The sequence below is a fragment of the Pyrgilauda ruficollis genome, unplaced genomic scaffold (genome assembly GCF_017590135.1).
Source record: "Pyrgilauda ruficollis isolate IOZ18807 unplaced genomic scaffold, ASM1759013v1 scaffold29, whole genome shotgun sequence".
NCBI classification, from domain to species: domain Eukaryota; kingdom Metazoa; phylum Chordata; class Aves; order Passeriformes; family Passeridae; genus Pyrgilauda; species Pyrgilauda ruficollis.
This window is the reverse complement of record NW_024524266.1, coordinates 5,536,780-5,555,580: the sequence shown is the minus strand read 5'-3', so window position 1 is coordinate 5,555,580 and position 18,801 is coordinate 5,536,780. Positions and strand designations below refer to the sequence as shown.

The following is an 18,801-nucleotide window of genomic DNA, read 5'->3' as shown; positions in this document are numbered from 1 at the left end:
CAGTGATACTACCCTAGCCCACAGCACTAGCAGTACTGGAGAAGTGAATATAGCTATATAGTGACTGCACTGTTTTCCCAAAATGGCAAACATCTTGTTCTTTCTCCATTATTCACAAAAAAAAGAGGAAGAATTCTGTACCTTCTTAAGATGTTAACCAGAAGGCCCCGCATGCTGCTATTAGCACAGAAACTCATGTGGAAAGAGTACAGGAGCAATTGGAAAATGCTCCAGAGAACCAATTAATGTTACATGAACAAGAAGCTGTCTCTGATCCAATGTAGGAAAATAAGATTACTCAGGCCTGAAGTTACAGCTTGGGCAGTACTGATGGTAGAGTAGGTACAGTGGCATGACAGACCTTACTGTTCAAGCATTTTGGGGTTATTTCCTACTACAGCAATTACTTAAGACCAAAGCCACTTAGAAGAATTGTACAGTACTCCTTTGTTTTGCTTCTTCAATCTGAATCTTAAAAAACAACCCTGAACAAATGCAGACTTTTTGTCAAATGCCTCTGCTCAAGAGAGCTGGACTGCCACAGCCTTAAGTGACAACACTGGTAGGAGTCATCATCACCTATGTGCACAGGGCCTGACTGCCTGGGTGACTTCACCAAGGAAAAACCTGACAGGACATGAAGTGGCACACCAGAGGTGAGCTCTTATTTGGTGATTCCTTTTGGCTTACCTGGTCGTGAGACCCTTGAGCTGCTGAATGCTGCTCCTCACAGGCTGCTGTCAAGAGTCTGGGGGTTTGAGTTACCATGGAGATCACTGCATCTGACAGATGAGGGGGCTGCAATGAGAGACAGAGGTACCCATCAAACCAGTGTGCATCACCTCAGCAAAACAAAAGCACTTGACTCCCCTTTGGTTTTGGCATTCACCAAGGTCTGAGCTCCAAGATTAAGAGGTTTACCTAAACTGTAAGGGGAAAAACCCAACACCCATCACCAAAAGAATTAGAAAGGTGAGGGCAATCCCCTGTGACACACAGTATTTGAGCACTTTGGAAAGTCATGCACTTTTTCAGGAGCTTGGAAGGATCCTAATATACCATGAGCTTGACTCAACAATTTTCAGCCTCTCTGGTCAAGTATAACAAGAGCAAGGAATCCACCCAGAGCCACTGCTGAGCACAGGACTGGAATGGCAGTGCGCTGCCTCAGAACGGCGGGACACACAAAAGTGCTCCCTCAGAGAGCCTCCAGTGGGAAACTGACTGAGCATCACCTCTGTGCAAGAAATAAGTAGGCAAAGTAAGTCACCTTCTTGAATGTTTTTGGGGCAAGGCTGAAGGCAAGCATTTATGGAAATCAAACATGAAAGACAGCCAGGCATTCATCTGCAATAATAAATCTATCTGGAGATTTTTCCAATCCTGCCAACAAGCATGATGAGTAAAGACTGATTTCTCATTGCCTTTGCCATTTGAGCACCATGTATATTGACTAGTTTCTTATTCTTCTGTTTCAAGCCTTAAGTCTTATGCTCAATTTTTGTCTACATAATTTAATAATTAAATGCTGTAAAGTGAAATGAAAAGTCACCGGAGACTTTTAAACTTCATTACCCTCTCCCAAAAAAAGTCTGACAGCTTTTAAAACTATTGTCCTGGTTTTGTCTGGGATAGAGCTCATTTTCTTCCTAGCAACTGGTACAGTGCTGTATTTTGGATTCAGTATGACAGTAATGTTAGTAACACAGTGATGCTTTAGCTGTAGGCGAGCCGTGCTCACACTGAGTCAGGCATTTTCAGTTTCCCATGCTCTGCCAGTGAGCAGGTACCCAAGAAGCTGGTGGGAGCATGGCTGGGATAGCTGTCATGGTCTGGCCAATCCATGCCATACGATGTCACAGCCAGTATATGAACTGGGGGGAGCTGGCTGCAAGGGCTGGGCTGAGCAGCCGTCAGCAGGTGGTGAGCAATTGTACTGTGCACCACTTGTCCTTTTTGGGCTTTATTTCTCTGTCTTGGTTTGTTATCTCCCTTTTAATCACTATTATCTTTAATAATATTATAATTAATATTATATTTTACTTGTTAATTACTTATTTCCATTATTAAACTTATCTCTACACATGGGTTTTACTTTTATCCTCCCCATCCCACTGGAGTGAGTAGGGGAGTGGAGTGAGTGGCTGTGTGGTACTTAGTTACCAGCTAAAGTCAAACCACAACAACTATACATTAAGTATCATTTTATGATAAAATCAATTTAATAGATAACATATTCAAACACATAATCAGGAAAAGCTTTCATAAATGCAGTTCTAATTCTCAGTCAGCAGCACTACAACATGTTCTCATTTACTCCACTGTGACATAAATACACCATCTAACCAAATACAACTACTCACTTCAGAAAGAGTTACATCTATCCTAATGAGAGGTGAATGACCACACAAGGGACAACACTTGCCTACTGAAGCATCCCAAACTGTTAGCAATACATCAGCTGGACATCCACAGTTTTTCCGAGTTAGTCTACTGAATGCATATAAATCTCCATCTATATGGGTGCATATCTAACCTAACCACCTAATTCTCAGATGGCATTCTGAATTGACTGTTCTCACATCTCTTTTTTTTTTTTTTTTTTAAATTATAGAATCAACTGGTTAGGGCTTGAAGAGACTTAAGGATTATCTTGTTCCAACCCTCCTGCCATGGGCAGGGACACCTCCCACTAGACCAGGTCGTTCAAAGCCCCACCCAACCTGGCCTTGAGCACTGCCAGGGTTGCAGCATCAACAACTTGTCTCCCATCTCATTTTTCCTGTCTCCCATCTCATTTTTCCTGTGAAGCATGTTACATTTATGCAAAATACAATATACTCAAGAAGCATAACTGTGTGTAAATATAAAACCTAAAAATCCAAGCAACAATTAGAGGATTTCCCATGTCTTATGGGAAAATTGTTAAGGGCATTATTATACTAAAATTATCTCTATTCAATACTGCTACATTATGCTATGCAACAGTAATACTGAGGCTGCTCTCACGTCAAATACCAGGGAAATAACTGGCTCATCTGGAATGAAGGCTTCTGCAAGATTCATGAAGTTTAAAGGACCTGTAGAATACCAGACAGTCCTACTGTAACACCATGGATGAATCAGGGTTATTGAAGAAATTCTATTAATGCTTTCTGTCATAATTACACTCATAAACTGGTTGGGTCATGTTTCCATTTGTTCTGCTTACAAATCTTATGAACTGGACCACGGGTGGCTTCTATCAGTGACAGAATCACTCAAAGGCTATTCATCTTGCCACAATGCTGGAGAGGCAGGAGGCAGCAGTGCAGGCAGCACTGGTAACACAGGCTGGAAGAGCTAATCACATCCTTTGTAAGGCCAGCTTTGGTTACCTTGCAAGACAAGTCTTTGGCAAATACCAGCTCTCTACTAAAAAAGTGAAAAATAAAGTGAAAGAGATATATTAGAGGCAAAAAGATACGATTAATATAATTTCATTACCTGTAAGCATCAGTGAAGCTTAAAAGTTACTTATATTTCCCTTATGATTGGGTGAGAACATACAGGTATTGATGATTGCAATAATCATATGGTATCATATGGCCCTACCCACAACATTTTACTCAACAATGAGAGTTTCTTCAAATTCAATTTCATACAGAAGTAAATACTAATATGAGATTTGAAATAAACAGTAGGCAAAGACAAAAATGTTCCTTTAAACATTCATTTGTAATATTAGCATTACAACCTATAATTACTTACAGGAGGATAAGGTCTTCACAATTTATAAAGAAATTGAAAAATAATCCACCACCAGAGATCACAGAATACAGCTGCAAAAGTGATTAGAGCAGTGTAGAAAGTACTTTAATATGAAATATTTGGAGAGTTCCACTGGTATAGTTTATATTAAAAAAAAAAAAAAACCAACAAAAAATCAGATGACCTAATTACAGCATCTAAGTATTTTCATTGGGAGAACATACTAAGTACCAACTGGCTTGTTAATCTAGCAAAGAGTTTGCAGAAAACAAATCAGCATCTGGAAGCTGACAAAAAATTCAAATGAGAAATAAAGCACATACTTTCCATCACCTGTGATTAACCATTAGTGCAACTATCCAAAGGAGAATGCAGAGATTCTCCATTTGTTGATGCCAAGCTTTAGTGGAACTTTTCCAAAAGGTGAAATTTTTTGAAAACTCAAGACATCCTGCAGTCATACAAAAGTTACTCTGTTTTATACAGATTGACCAAGTCTGCAATACAGAGAAAGAGGTATTAGGTGCTGTAGCCATCCTTTCCTGCTCATAAATTAAATAATTATGATCAAACCCAATTGTCTGGTTTTGTAATTAAAGCACTGGTTGGTGATGAGCACTGTGCATGCTGAGCTGCTGGTGCCAGCAAATATTTAGTGACATACATGTGCATACATACACACATATAGTGAGAGAGCAGTGTGTGTGCAAGCCACGTGGAGCCACACAACTACTGCCATCCTTCCAGAGACCGATGGACTAAATTCTGCTGGAATAATACTCTGACTTCTAATTTAGGAAGCTTACTCTGTCCCCCATGAGCCGAAAGGACTCAGTCACAGGAGAGTGGTAGCAGGAGCTCTCTTCACAGGGGTCACTTGGGGCATCAGTCAGATGACTGAAGGCAGACAATACAAATTATACTCTCTGAACCTGTGCATGGAGCAATAAACACAGTGCTTCACATTATTAGCTACTTGCCAGTCCTGTCCCTGTGGACAGTAAGCTTTCTGGGCAGAGAAACCTTCTTAGTGGGATATTTCAGTGGGGTAGCCAAGCAGCTCCCTGCCTCAGCTAGCATCCAGGAGCTGCTGTGGCCTCACAGCAGTCTGCTCACAGCTCTCTCCCTGCAACAGCAGCCTCACTCAGGGCACACAGGTAACATGGGCTTCTTGCAAAGGGACAAAGGAAGCAGAAGAGGAAATAAAACCAAGTTATGGCCTAAAGGCTACACTGGTGTCACAGTGAGCAAGCTTAAAAATTTCACCCCTTTAGCAAAAGATAGGAAAGTTATTGGATGTCTTAATTTAGCTAGCATTGGTGCTGTTACTAATCTGCGCCTAGGGCTGCTAAGTGTCAAGAAATGTAACCATGTTTAAATATCAACCAGAAATAAAAGTTAAAAGAATTCCTTCCTTTTTACTAACTGTACATCTGGTACACAAGGTTTGACTTTGAATTTGTGCTATGTTTGAAAACACATTAGTCAACCTATGCAAACACTTCCACTGATCTCCTTATCCCTCAGCTCCTCCACTGGACACAACCTCTATGAAGCAAATCCATGGAAAACCCTGGCACCACCTCCCATGTGAGCAGCTGATGAATGCACAAGTCACCAACTCCCCTGTGACTGTCCCCCGTGCCAGCCTACCTTAAAGAGAAGCACTGAGGCCTTTCCTGCCCTGGCCAGGGCAGGGCAGAGGACAAGCCCCGTGCCAGGGACAAACTGCACAGCACCATTTGCACTGAGAAGTCAATGAAGGGATGCTTCTTAAAGGAGGGCTGAAATTGCTGCTGCCCTTTCTGGGCCACAGACCAAACAGTGCATTCACCCTCTGCTTCACATGTAGATTTCCTTTTGCAGGCACCTGAAGGACTTCAGGAAACTGAAACTGGGTGCCAAATTTATAGGAGGCACTTCAAACTACCAGCTGGGCAGGTGGCTGGGCTAAGGGCACATAAACAGTACAGCAGTTTTACTCTTGATTTAAACTTGGAATAATCAGTCACATCATTTTGGAACATGTTCTAGTGAATTCTACTCTATTCCTCTAAATACATTTAGCTGCTTAATATTTTTCCAATCTGATTTCTGTTTAAGTACTATTTCTGCATAGTTTCAGATAAATAATTTCATTTCTTTTTACTAAACAATACAGATGAGGAGAAACCAAACTACTGCCATTACTATCCTCTTTCAGCATATTCCTCTTAATTCTTTCATAATGAAAAAAACATTAACTGGGTAACTAATTTATTATCCCTCTCCCTTCTGGCCTTAAAAGGCACGGGAAAGTTTAAATGCTAAATAGGCCATCTTCAAAAGACACTGAATTACAAAAGCAGGGATTGCATTATTCTCTGGGAAAGAAATGCAGGATACCTAGTGCACGATATTTTGCTTTCTTTCAAATTGATAAACAGCTTCAATATTTTCAAACTATCCCTGGTGGACTATACTATACGGAAGTATACCATGACTACATAGAAGATTCTAACAGATTTGCAAACAAAAAAAAAAACCACCAAAAAAAAAACCTAAAATGCATTTTCTAAAGCAATTTCTAAAAAGCGTACAAGTCAGTGACGAGAATATTTCAGCATTTGCCAAACTCCTGGTGATGTGCTGAGGTTTTAGTTTCCTTATGGATTAACATAATGTATAAATATAATCACAGCAGAATAATCACAGCTGTGGCTCCCATGGGGCATGACCAGCAATTAGCGTGTACAAGGATCGTGGATAACACTGCAGACACACGGAGCAGAAAGCAGGACCATCATTTCCAGCACAACACAACGTGCTGGGTTGCTCTATCACGCTTCCAACTAGTACCTATGCACTGGAACTGCAATCTCTGTTCAGAAAAATCCACACAATCTCTGAATATTAATGAATTTGCCCTAAGGTCTTATAGAGTAAATAAACACCAGTTTATGTCTTGCTATTATAAAAAATTCCTGCTGTAGACACTTATGTATCTATTACTGCCCCACAGCTGCTTCTCAAAAGGAAGCTATGAGATATTTTTTATTTTAAATATACCATAGATGAATGCCCAGATTTGATGAAGTCACAAGTCAGTTAAAAATCTGAAAATCAATGTTGAAATAAATATTCATTATAGTACTAGTGCAAAAAATCTTTCCCATGGTAATATCTAAGCCAAAGCAACAAAAATACCCTCAGAAATAACCCACATCTTCCCACAAAAACTTAAAATACTTAAGCTTTGAAAGCCTGTCCTCAGGTGCAACTCACAGAGCCTGGGCTGCCCCTTTGAAGCAAGTCTCTCAAGGGAAAACAAACCAGCAGGTGGGAACTCTTCTCATGTTTCATCTTAACTAACTCTGTCGAAGCTAGTGGACATCATGAATTTAAGAATTTCAGAAGCACTGCCTGGTTAACTTGGCTATGTTATATTACCCCTTTTACACAGGTCCCTCCCAAGACAAATTAACTCTTAGCAGCCCAAGCAGTGATTCAATCCAACCAGTCTTGGAGCCAGACTGGAACTGACAGCATCAATTCTCAAAATCATGTACCACTGTCAGCACTTTGCCTGCACAGACACTTGGACAGCTTTAGCTTTTTTCTGCTTCAGCTGTGTATTTGAGTGTGGAAGATATTTTCTCTACCATATGTAATAGTTTCACAGGAGATACATGAGTTATCTACCATTATTTAATAGGCTAGAACTTTCAGTGATAATAATGGATTCATGAAAAGCTTAGCTGTCAGTAACCAAACCTGGCACCAAGACTGGAAATGCTTACTACTGTAAGAGGACTTTTTGCAGTATGTGGACACATTCATGTGTGCTGTGGCCGACAACACAGCAATTCTGATACTCTTTTTATCAGAAAGATATCAAATAGAACAAGATTTATTTTACCAACCCTCAGGCAAACCAAATGCCATTTTTCTAATTAACAAGTCCAGGTTTAAAAAAAAAAAACAAACCCCCAAACTTTTCTCTTGACAGCAACTCATGAGATTTCTGCTGAACTTTTTAAACATGAAACAAAACCCACAGTCTAGGACTGTTGTGATGAAACATAAAGAAAGGAGTTTAATTATTAATTTTGTGATAGTGCAGGTAGGTGAGAAAGAATTATCCCTTTCAGAAGCATTGAACTGTAATACTCTTATTTGCCTATTTAGCTCTACTTAAGGCAAAAGCACAGAGGAAGAAACAGGAAAGAAGAAATGCAGCCTCCTCTGCACTGCCCTAGCAGTCACCACTACTGGATTTAAAAGTGAGTGCAAGCTTAAAAAGAAAACCACACAATTTTGATTAATTAATGTAACTTTTGCCCTGACTAGATCAATCAGCCTAACGTAAGTAATGAACTTTCAAGTCTTTGGCCCCAGCTGCACAAATACTGCACTGCTTTCAGCATGCACACCTTGGAGGTGCCCAACTGCAGAGCACTACAGTGAAAGGATTTGCTGTTTCCCATGTCTGAATGATCCAAAGCTTGTAGAGTTTTCCCAAGGTGCATCAGTAACGTGTATTGCAGCCTACAGCAAAGACAGAGCCAGTACAATTCTCTTAAACAAGGTTTAATACGTGTAGCCAATATAATCAGCTTTGTTTGGGGTTAGCTGTAGTTTCCAAGAGATTTTGAAGGTGGGATACCATGGGCACCATGGTAATACAATCTTGATGTTGCAGAGGCATCAATAAACACTGCAAGGTCAGGCTTTAGGAGAAATTACTGCAATCAGCTTTGGAGAAGCAGAGATGGCAGGCGCTTTGGACATGTGGCATGGCGTTAGAGGAGCAGCTTGTCCCTAAAAGACCTTTTGAAACTTCATTTTGGGTGGAACCTCAGCTACACATCACTGTAACAAGATGTATATATACGTGGTAATTAATATATTTAAGTCACATTTTCCCCCTTACATTATAGCAATTGTATGAAATGCTCTAGGCAAGAAGTTGCTGAATCAGGAAATGGATCAGAAGCGAACTAAAATGCCTTTCTAGTTATTGATTCCTGCTCTCTGTTTCATGTCAGTTTCCTAGAATCCATCCAACACAAGCACGAAAGGGTAATGAGTTTCTGAACCCACACTCTAATAGTGCACACTGCATCAAAGCTTTCAGTAATTGCCTGGATGCTGCTTCCCAGCAGTACTAAACAACTTAAATATAATTAGCTGGAAGCCCTATGGGCTTCATTTCCCCACTGGAACACCTCTTACACTAATCCATTTATCAGGCTGACAGATGACTGAATCACTGGCACTGTGGACCCATTCTACTAATAATATCTCTCAAGCCCACATTCTGGTTTGTGCTTTATCGGGTACATTTTTGCAAAGGAAAAACCAGTGTTAAGAGTGGGGAGAGAAGCAGACATACAACTCACTCATCTCTTCCCAGTACTGACCAATGTTATTTGTTTGATTAGCCCCCTAAGTATAAAATGCTGGAGCTATCAGGCAGAAAATGAAAATTCAATGTATGCATTATGGAACTATATGATGCCAAAAATAATAGGGAAACACAAAAATACTGAAAAGACTTTTGGAAGTTTTCCAGCCATTCTGAAGTTTCAAGAGAAGTTTGCATAAGTGGACAATTTTCAGCATATCCCCCTGAGGATAGCACAACTACAGCTGTCGAGCTAAAATTTCTTCATACTACTTACTTCTTGTACATCTTTCTGAACAATAGGTGACAGAAGACATTTTAAAGCTGTCTAGAGTTATACTGAATAAACATGAACTGAGCATCACACTGCCACAAATCTATATATTTTGCAAGCTGCTAGAGAATTCTCATAAAAGTACAAAAACCATTTATTTAATTTCTTGGGCAGAATTTTGTAATGTTGTACTGAAATCCATTTTATTCCCATGACTTTTAATTCCAGACAGATTTCAATAAGTGGACCTCTGCAGAGGCTGAAATCATAGGGAGCCAAGGTCTTCCAAATTGTGCCACACTGTGGAAATGAAGTAATTGTAAAAATACTAAATTCTCATCAAATTCTTTGAAATTATTTTAAAAATTACTCTAGGACATTATATGCTTGTGCTTCCTTTCTAAGAAGTTGTGGGACAGGAAACAAAAAGTGACAAAGCTGGTAATGGCCAGTAAGAAAGAGGGTTTTAAAAGGTGCCCTTCTTCTAGATCCATTTTATTGTGGTCAATAATCCACATTCTGGCTTGGAATCACAGGATCCAGCTAGAGTAGTAGCATTGTTTCATTGTTTATTTCCTCTGGATGTTCTCATCATGGACACAGAAAATACTTATGTTGAAAAACAATAAAACAAGAAACTTGTACTCCACATAAGCCTAAACAATGTGCTTGCAGTAAAGCCAACATACAAAAATTCTCTTAAAAGTAATACCACAAGTTAAAGTTAACTCATGGACATCAGTCTGAATTCAAACAGTGAACAGAAAAGCTATACTTGAATTTTTAACAATGAAATAGATAAGTAAAATATATTCAGTGATGTAAACTGACTTAGCTGGTGAATCAAGCAGCAGCAGCAGGATGAGGTACAGCCAGCAGTTCTTGGGAGCAGCACCAACCTCAGAACAAGGCCAGAAAGAACAGCAGCTACTTGGACATTACTCGATTTTCAAAAATGCAATTACAGGTCTTTACACCACCTGGTAAAGCACTAAGCAGGTTATTAAATACTGAGCTGCTTGAGATTTCTTCATGTGAACCCCAGAGCAGAAATCTCAGTTTCACATGAACTCTCCACCCACTCCTTCCCTCCGGCCTGAAACTGGAAAACTCATCCCAGAGACGTTGACACTTGCACATCAGCCAGTCAACTTGCCTGTCACTCAAAGACAAGCCCTTCCTTCCCAGCCTCATCCTCTCTGTTTAGTGTATTTTCCACTCCCACAAAGGGCAGACTGTATCCTGAGCAAGGGTTGCCCCCAACCATACGAACCTCAACACTTGTCAGTCACACTTCCACATGAAATGCAGAATTTCACACTCCTGTTAACACATACTCCTTTGAAATGCAGTGGTACTGAGCAGAGCAAACATCAGATCTAATCAAAAGAACACTCTGCAGTAAAAAATGTAAAAAAACAAATTCTCCTGGTTTTAGTCATCTTTAATAAAACAGATCATGGTTCTGAATTTCCTAACTAGGAAACTGTCTTTGCCAGGCAAAGAATGAAACATTGCCTTAATTTGTGTGCTTTATGAAGAAACTTGCTACACTGCCAGTGAAGCTGAATTTCCTGGGTACTAACTCTTGAGACAATTTTTAAATTCTTGAGGTAAATAGTATCTCTTTAAAGCACTGTCAGAATTATCATATATACAGATTCTTCCCTGTAAATCAGGGGCAAATGTACAGCAGCTTTATATTGAAATAGCTGCACTGAATTCTCAAGGTCTTTTAGTAGAGGCAGTAAAAAAGAGTTTGGGGAATAGAGGAATCACCTAAGAACAAAACAGCTGGAGCCACAGTCCACTAACATCCATACTTTGTGTGGTAGGAAGTGTACACTTGGAAGGATGTGCCATGTTCAGCAGTCAAATGCAGAAATGCAGAGCGTTTTAGGACTGCAAATAACTGTCTTTTTTTAATTAAAAAAAAAAGCATGGCAGAAGTGACCTAACACACTGATCTACAAAAGGAGCACCCCTTGTAATATGCACTTGAAAAATTATTTTTATATTCAGTAATACTGTCTTTAGCATTGGAAAGATAATGAATTTTATTGAAAGACAATTTCTGTGCAGTCTCTATTTTTGGACTCCTGACTAGATCAGACCTAGAAGAGCCATAACTAACCCCCAAAGCTGGCCCTGCTTTCACCTGGGTGTTGGACCTTCTAAAGTCATGAATTATTATAGGATCCTACAGTAAGAATCTCTCCACACTAAAATTACACATGATTGTTGTGCTATTTACATAGAAAACAAGGAGTTTAATAAAAAACACCAGGGCACTGACTTGAATATTGAATCCAGACAGATCCAAGGTCTTACAGATACCAAATGTGAGGCATTCCTTCTGATCATATAAAGCTTATGCTAGTTAAGCAACTATAACAAAGCTAAGACTGATTATTAAAGATACAGAATGCTTTTATTACACTGCCGATTCTCTTTCAACATTACTGTTTCCTTTTACCTAAATCATTGTAGAGATATAGGAGTTAAAACTATTTATATTAAATTTAATTACAGTTTAGTGGTATGTATGTGAATTTTAATCTATCCCCAATTAAAATGCAGGACAGATTAATACTGTCTGGATATGAAAAATGCAGCTGAGAATACTGGCTAGAGAAATACACTAAATAAAAAAAGGGCAGGAATATGAAATCATCTGCAGTAAACATGGCTGTGAAAAAACTGAGCATTTCAAAAGATGTGGATGAAGTAACAGGTTAATGAACATCACACAGACTTGGTGGTAAAGAGCACTGGTCTGAGGAGCCCAGCCCTTGGACTTGGTCAGTAAACACAGGTAATTTAAACACATTGAAACTTTTTATTAAAACATTTTAAAAGTCAGCAGCAGAAGGGAAAAAACCCTTCAAAATTACCACCTGCATGTTAGAGGAAATAACTTAGATAAATGCGGGTCCTGTTGGTTTGTTACTCTGATTAATCTGATGGTTGATAGTAGCTGTCTCATCATTATATGCCATACAGGAGTAAATGGGTATCCACATCTCTACACTGAGACAAAATTCACCTATTTTGATAGCATATATGACAAATTTGACCAATATACATGTTAGAAAAGTTTGTTTATGTAAAAAGATTAGGATAAATCCCTTTAATGACTTCAATAAAAGATTAATCTCTCAGTATACCTATGTTCTGTGCTTTAATGCAATTCTGACACCATAAATTGTATTATCTATTCATCTTTGGTTCCTTTGATTTCAATTTTCTATCTGCTTCAAGAGGTATTTAGCTAACGAAGCTCACAGATTTACAATGATTCTTTAGACTACTTCATTGAAGGGACACAGAGGAAGCATACCCAACATCTCAGTATTAGCAACTGGTTATCCAAGCCATTCAGTCAATACATCGTTCTATTTCATGGTATGTTCACATAGAGTAAAGTTCCTCAAGTATTTTCCAAAGCTACGATGAAAATAATCTGCATCAAGTTTCAAAACTCTAATAATATCAAATCACACAACAAAACAAAACCACACCAAATTCTGAAAATTCAACTAATTAGTTAAACTAGCTGAGGAGGGAGAAGGACTTTTGAAATGCAGAAAGCTGCGAAGATAAGTTGCTTTCCTTCTCCCTGAAGCTTCCTCAGCCTTGCTACTCCAGCATCAGGGTCCAAAGGCACTGATCCTGTTGCTGCAAACGTCATTTCTTGAAAACTTGCAAGGACCTTACAAGGAGCTCAAAAGTGGAAAGGGGAAAAAGCTCTCATTACCTCCATCAAGGTAAAGTATCCCACAGCATTTAATGCTTACCTGTGCACTAATGTTATTAAATAAATACATTTAGGTCTGTTCAATGAATAATAGGTCTGTTTTTTGAAATGCTAACTAATAAATAAGGAACACCTGAAAGTCATACAGATCAGGACAATAATTCAAATTGCAATGCAGACTATTCATATTAGTGTATATCATGCATACCCTAATACAGTACTACACCTTCATGTAGATTTATATCACTGAACTTTATGCACATAGTATGTGATGTGACTTTTAGTCAGCATTAAAAGGTGATTTTTCCCAGGGTCTCAGAAGTACAATTGCCATTGACTTCAAAACAAAAGGGAAGTAGCCTGCCGTTCTGGAAACCTGGCAGTCTTTTCATCTTGCAAGCTAAACTCTCCTTCTGCAAATTGAGAACAATGAAAAATGAGAACAAGTATTTGCACAGGAAGATAGCTAGTTTTATTTGCTGTAATAAATGAAAAAGATCCTTTTTATATCATGACAGAACATGTCAGGGATGTTCATACCACTTAACTTTGATTCCAATTTATGTATATGGATGCTGATGCCTAAAGCTGGGTATGAATATTCAGTCTTCATTATAATAAGTGGTTTTCTTGTATTACATTAGAAGGAAAAGAAGGACCTAATAGCAAAAGACTCATTGAAGCAAAAGAATAATTACAGCAATGATAGAAGCCAAAAAAAAAAAACCCACCAAACCATTAAGATACCTTTTAAGGACCTAATAGCAAAAGACTCATTGAAGCAAAAGAATAATTATAGCAATGATAGAAGCCAAAAAAAAAAAAAAACACCAAACCATTAAGATACCTTTAGCATCTCAGTTTACAGATTTTGTTTACATTAAAGTGTTTTAGTGAGATGTAAAGGTGTTAAGACTCTTTGCCCTGGCCTTTGAAATTATTTAGGAAAACTCTGCAGCATAAGCTTAGAGGCTTAGAAGCTTGACTTAGTAATTTTGGGGGACAGGTATGAAAATGTTAATTTTCATCAGGGTAAGTCCAACTATATTCTCCATTCTATCCACTGTATTCTATCCAATTTCAGTCTGTCATTATGCTTCTTGTTCTGAGTGAAGCTTCACTGGTGTAGCATTATTCCCTTGTTCCTCGTAATCACCCTCCCCTTACATTCCTGCTGAACATGGCTGCCCCTCAGTGTCTCTGGAATAACTGCTCATGTCCAAAAGATTCTTATTAAAGAGTTCAGAGAGTTAACGTTAAAAAGTGTTCAAACTAAGCTAGATTATAGCGAACGAATCAGGTTAGAGAGTGACTACATGATCAACCAAATCTCGTGGGAGCAACACTGAACAGTTTTGAACAGTGGGGGACAGGAGCCTATTCAGCCAGTTCAGCTGCTGCCAGAATAAAGTGTGGGAGACAGAGAAATGCTTTCATGCTTAGCTTTTCTTCCTTTCTTTGCTTTTCCCATTATCTAAGATCCTGAAATTTTTACTCCTGATTCAGGCTACCAAGTTTCCTCAAAACAATTTTTCTCCAGCAGAACCTGTGTTCAGACTTGTAAGGCACAACCACACGGTAGGTAAAAAAACTCACCCAAACTAAATGTGCCCCATCACCCTCCCCCCACCACCACCTCAGTAAACCAGCAATGAGTTTAAACACAGTCATCTTGGCGTCCTCAATTCACCTTGTTATTGCACCTCCAGTTGCTGCAGCACAGATGGGATGCAACATCTCCCACTGTTTGGGGACTGCCCCTAAAGGTGAGCCATATGCTTTGCAATACCTAGAAACAGCAGGATAAGATAAGGAAATCTCTGCACCCTTAAGGCAGAGTTGCTTTGATTTCACTGCTTTGTGCCCTGCCTCCTCCCCACCCCCTCCTTTTTTCTTTTTTTTGAGAGCTTTTGTAATTTAATTTATCTGGGTTAAGCCTACAGAAAAAAAAAATAATCCAAACAAATACTGTGTGTGCATGTGTGTATGTATGTGTATAATGCCTCAGAAATCTCCTGTGTTATCTGTCTGTGTAAAATTTTAACTTCCACTAGACAAATATATTTTTAAACTGCATAGAATCAAAACAACATTCTCAGCATTCAAGACATTCTGTCATCACTGCCCATTTGTTGCCCTCTAGGTTTCTCTCAGCTGGCAAATTTCCCATTTAAGGAATTATCAGATTCATCTGCTTAGACAAGGCTGCAAAATAGAATGAAAAGCTGGATTATTTTAGAGAGCTCATATTTTTCTTTCAGGGCAGAAAACCCACTGCATGAGAGCTGAACATTAACAGCAAATGGAACCAATCAGACTTAACAGTTCTACCCCCTGTTTGCTGTGAAATGCAATTTTGATTAAGATGCTACAATATTTATTTTACTTTTATCCTTTATTTCTTTAAATATGTTTAGTGCTACTTATTATGTTAACCTTATTATGTTTTGAACCCTTAAATATTATGCTCATATATGACGTTTATTTTTAACCTGTAGTTTTAGTAAGCATCTCATGCATCCTGCTGCTTCTATGCACTTTGACATAAAGAATTACCAATTGCTTTGCCACCATTTTCTCTACTGCATATTTTTTGCAGGGTGGAAGTGTGAAAAAAAAGGGAGAATTAGAAAAATCAATAAATTGACAGTTTTCCACAGCAAGATGGCTCAAGATTTACTTGAGTGATGGAGTAGCTTTCATGACAAAGGCTGTGCCGCAAAAGCATGCTTGTGTTTCTGGGTCCACTGGCTGCAGCACCAGGATTTCTGGAGGATATGCCTTGGTTCCTAGTGCTGTACCTTCTAAAACTCCACACAACCCTTTGTACCAACATGTGAAATGCTACTCTTTGCCCCCTAGGTAGAAAGAAAACTGTGGTACGATCTGGAGAAATGTCTCAACACCAGCCTTGTTCACGGAGCGGGTTGGTTTTGTTATCTTAACACGGATGAGTGAACTAACCAAAACTCCACCAAATTCAGGAACGGGTTTAATGTGCTGAGTGTGTACACAGGTGTAGGTGCACCAAGTTAAGCAGAAGATGAACATTAGAGAAATCCTAAGCAATTCTAAAGTAATTAACATACCTGCAAGCTCATTACTGAGCCAGACCTGCTTTATGGAGACCATTGCCATCCGGTATTGACACTAAACCACTATCTTATGATGTTCGCCCAAGTAAAAGTATTTCGAGGTGTTGTATTATTTTAGCACAGTGATTAATCAATTTCTTTTTAGAGTATCCTCTGAGAGCTTAAAAATTCATGATTCACATTATTAGTATTCTGTACAGCTTTTTGTATTCTTTGAGTGGTATGATTAAATTTATCTGTGGTTGCTAATGGCCACAATATGAAATATGAAAATCACCATTCCACAAACACCCAATGGGTGTCCTTAAAACATGCTGTGAATCCCAAACAAAGGGGACTGCAAGTGACAAATCCTTTCTCTTTATTCTCACAGGCTATTCACTGTGGAAATAGTGAATATTCACTGTGCAAAAGGCAGACAGGATGGACTTGTGATGTAATACTGCAAATGGAACAAATAAAATACTCCATTATTTTTGTCACATTTTAAGGCTGGAAATTAGTCCATAAACTCAGCTGGGTTCAGATACTACTGACTCACATTTTACGAGAAAAAAACTCATGCAAGTTTTCATGCTATGATATAAAGAATACCCAAAAGCATGATAAACTTGGAAAAATGTTCCAGTTCATCACTAAATTGAAAAGATTATATATTAGCCTTGAAGAATCTTGATGCTGCCTCATTTATTTAGATAGCATGTTCTAGTAGTCCAGGCTTGGTCATCAAAAAACAGTGAAAACTACCCTTTGCCATTCAGGGCATAAAGTATTAAAAATTTATCAAAGAAATCAAAGTGAATGTCTAATAAGATTGAATCCATCATCCATAGAAACTGCCAGACACACAGACCTATAAATACATTTTGGGTTTACTGAATGTAGCAAGATGTAATAGCACAACATAGTCTGATTAAAAGCCAATAGATAAACACCAAGCCTTCCAAAATGACAATTCTTTCTAAAACCTGAGGTGGTGCACCAAATAATTGTGAGGTACACTGTAACATAACAAAAACTGATACAAGTAGAGCAACATATCCTGGTATCTATCACCAAATAATACTATTATAGCAATATACAGCATGGTTGATATCTTAGTAATTTTCTGTTGTGTGCACTGCAATGTATACTCTGCATTGCAATGAATACTCTGGAAGAACAAAGTTCTTCATTATCCAAAAGTTAAATGATCTGTTGTTTGTCCTTTATTATTTCTGTGAGCTGCTGGGCTATTCAGAACTATGTAACTCGTTGTTCCAAAGGAGGCACTGATGTGACTTTTCAGAATCACCACATTAAAAATAAACCATCATAAAAATAGCACTGTATTGACTCTGTGACCCCAAAAATGTACTCTAGACGGTCACTACAATTAAAGGAAATGAATCTGTTCTAATTAATGGGTGATCAGTTTTTTGGGTACATGAATTCCTCCATCAGTGCATTTCCCTACCTTCCTCTGAAAAGAGTGCTTAAATATTATCATCAGATGACAATGCAGACCCACCACAGGGCAAGTGAAGGGGCACTTCATTAGGAGTCTGCTGACAGATGCAAACATTCTGACAAATTCTGTAAAGCAGAAGCATGCCATTAATTTAAATATTTATTACTTTCCATTAAATATAAGTGACTCAATATTGGGAAGGGTTTTACAAGGCCAATACTTCCTCTTTCTCCAGTGCTTTTTTGCTTTGTGATGTACCTGCCTATTACGAGACCAACTTATTCCAAAGAACAAATTAAGCAGCAAGACATGACAAGCAGTGCATTTGTATGCAATTTGCTTACCACCTGAGGCATGCCAACTGCTCAAGGCCAAAGGCTGAGCAACCCCAGCCATTCAATAAATGCAATAATAATCAAACTGAATGCACAGCACTGGGGGACTTATTTTTAGTACAATATGGAATTTATACATGGAACCAAGTGTCTGTGCACTTAGTGACTGTTATTAAAGAAACTATACCATTGAGCAACTTTTTCTAACTGTTTTGCTGAAAATACCATCCAATACAAATGAAATGTTTATATACCTTAGTCTACAACCAGACAATGCTTGTGAAATGACACCCTGGACTGGGGGTGCAGTATCAGTTTTGAAATATCCGTGCAGACCATATATATCCATTTATCCATCTATAAATATTAAAGGACTCGACAGCACAGGGCAGAGCAGAAAATCAGCCACTCTAGAGACGTAGCAGTCTCTGCTATCCTGATCATGTACCAATTAATTAAGGTCTAGCTGTGGAAGCAACAAAGAATTAATTTAAAATAATTTATTTTTTCTAACAGCACTACCTCATCTCATTCTGAAGAGACCGTGCACAGACATGGGCTGTGCTAGTTTATTTTGCTGCTCCAGCTTTAATGAGTATAACAATGACATTATTTAGGTTCCTGATCCATTTGCCAGTCACAGTAAAGTTTATCTCTTAAATAAACAGTGAGGCAAGCTGGCTTTAATTTGTACTAGCATACCAACAATTGATTTTCCCCATAAACTTGCTCTCTTTTCGCTCTGCCTTGTGAC

General features: G+C 38.6%; 1 protein-coding gene across 5 annotated transcripts in view; it reads right to left on the bottom strand.

Annotated features, from left to right (window-relative positions):
* The window catches only part of TBL1X (transducin beta like 1 X-linked), a 188,451-nt gene that overhangs the window by 83,522 nt on the left and 86,128 nt on the right, over nt 1-18,801 (bottom strand). For 4 of the 5 annotated variants that reach the window (XM_041472328.1, XM_041472326.1, XM_041472327.1 and 1 more), the window contains one exon: nt 691-798. The exons of the other annotated variant lie outside the window; for it this stretch is intronic. The gene's annotated coding sequence lies outside the window, so the exon portion shown is untranslated. The remainder of the gene's footprint in view (nt 1-690; nt 799-18,801) is intronic. 5 annotated transcript variants of the gene reach the window in all.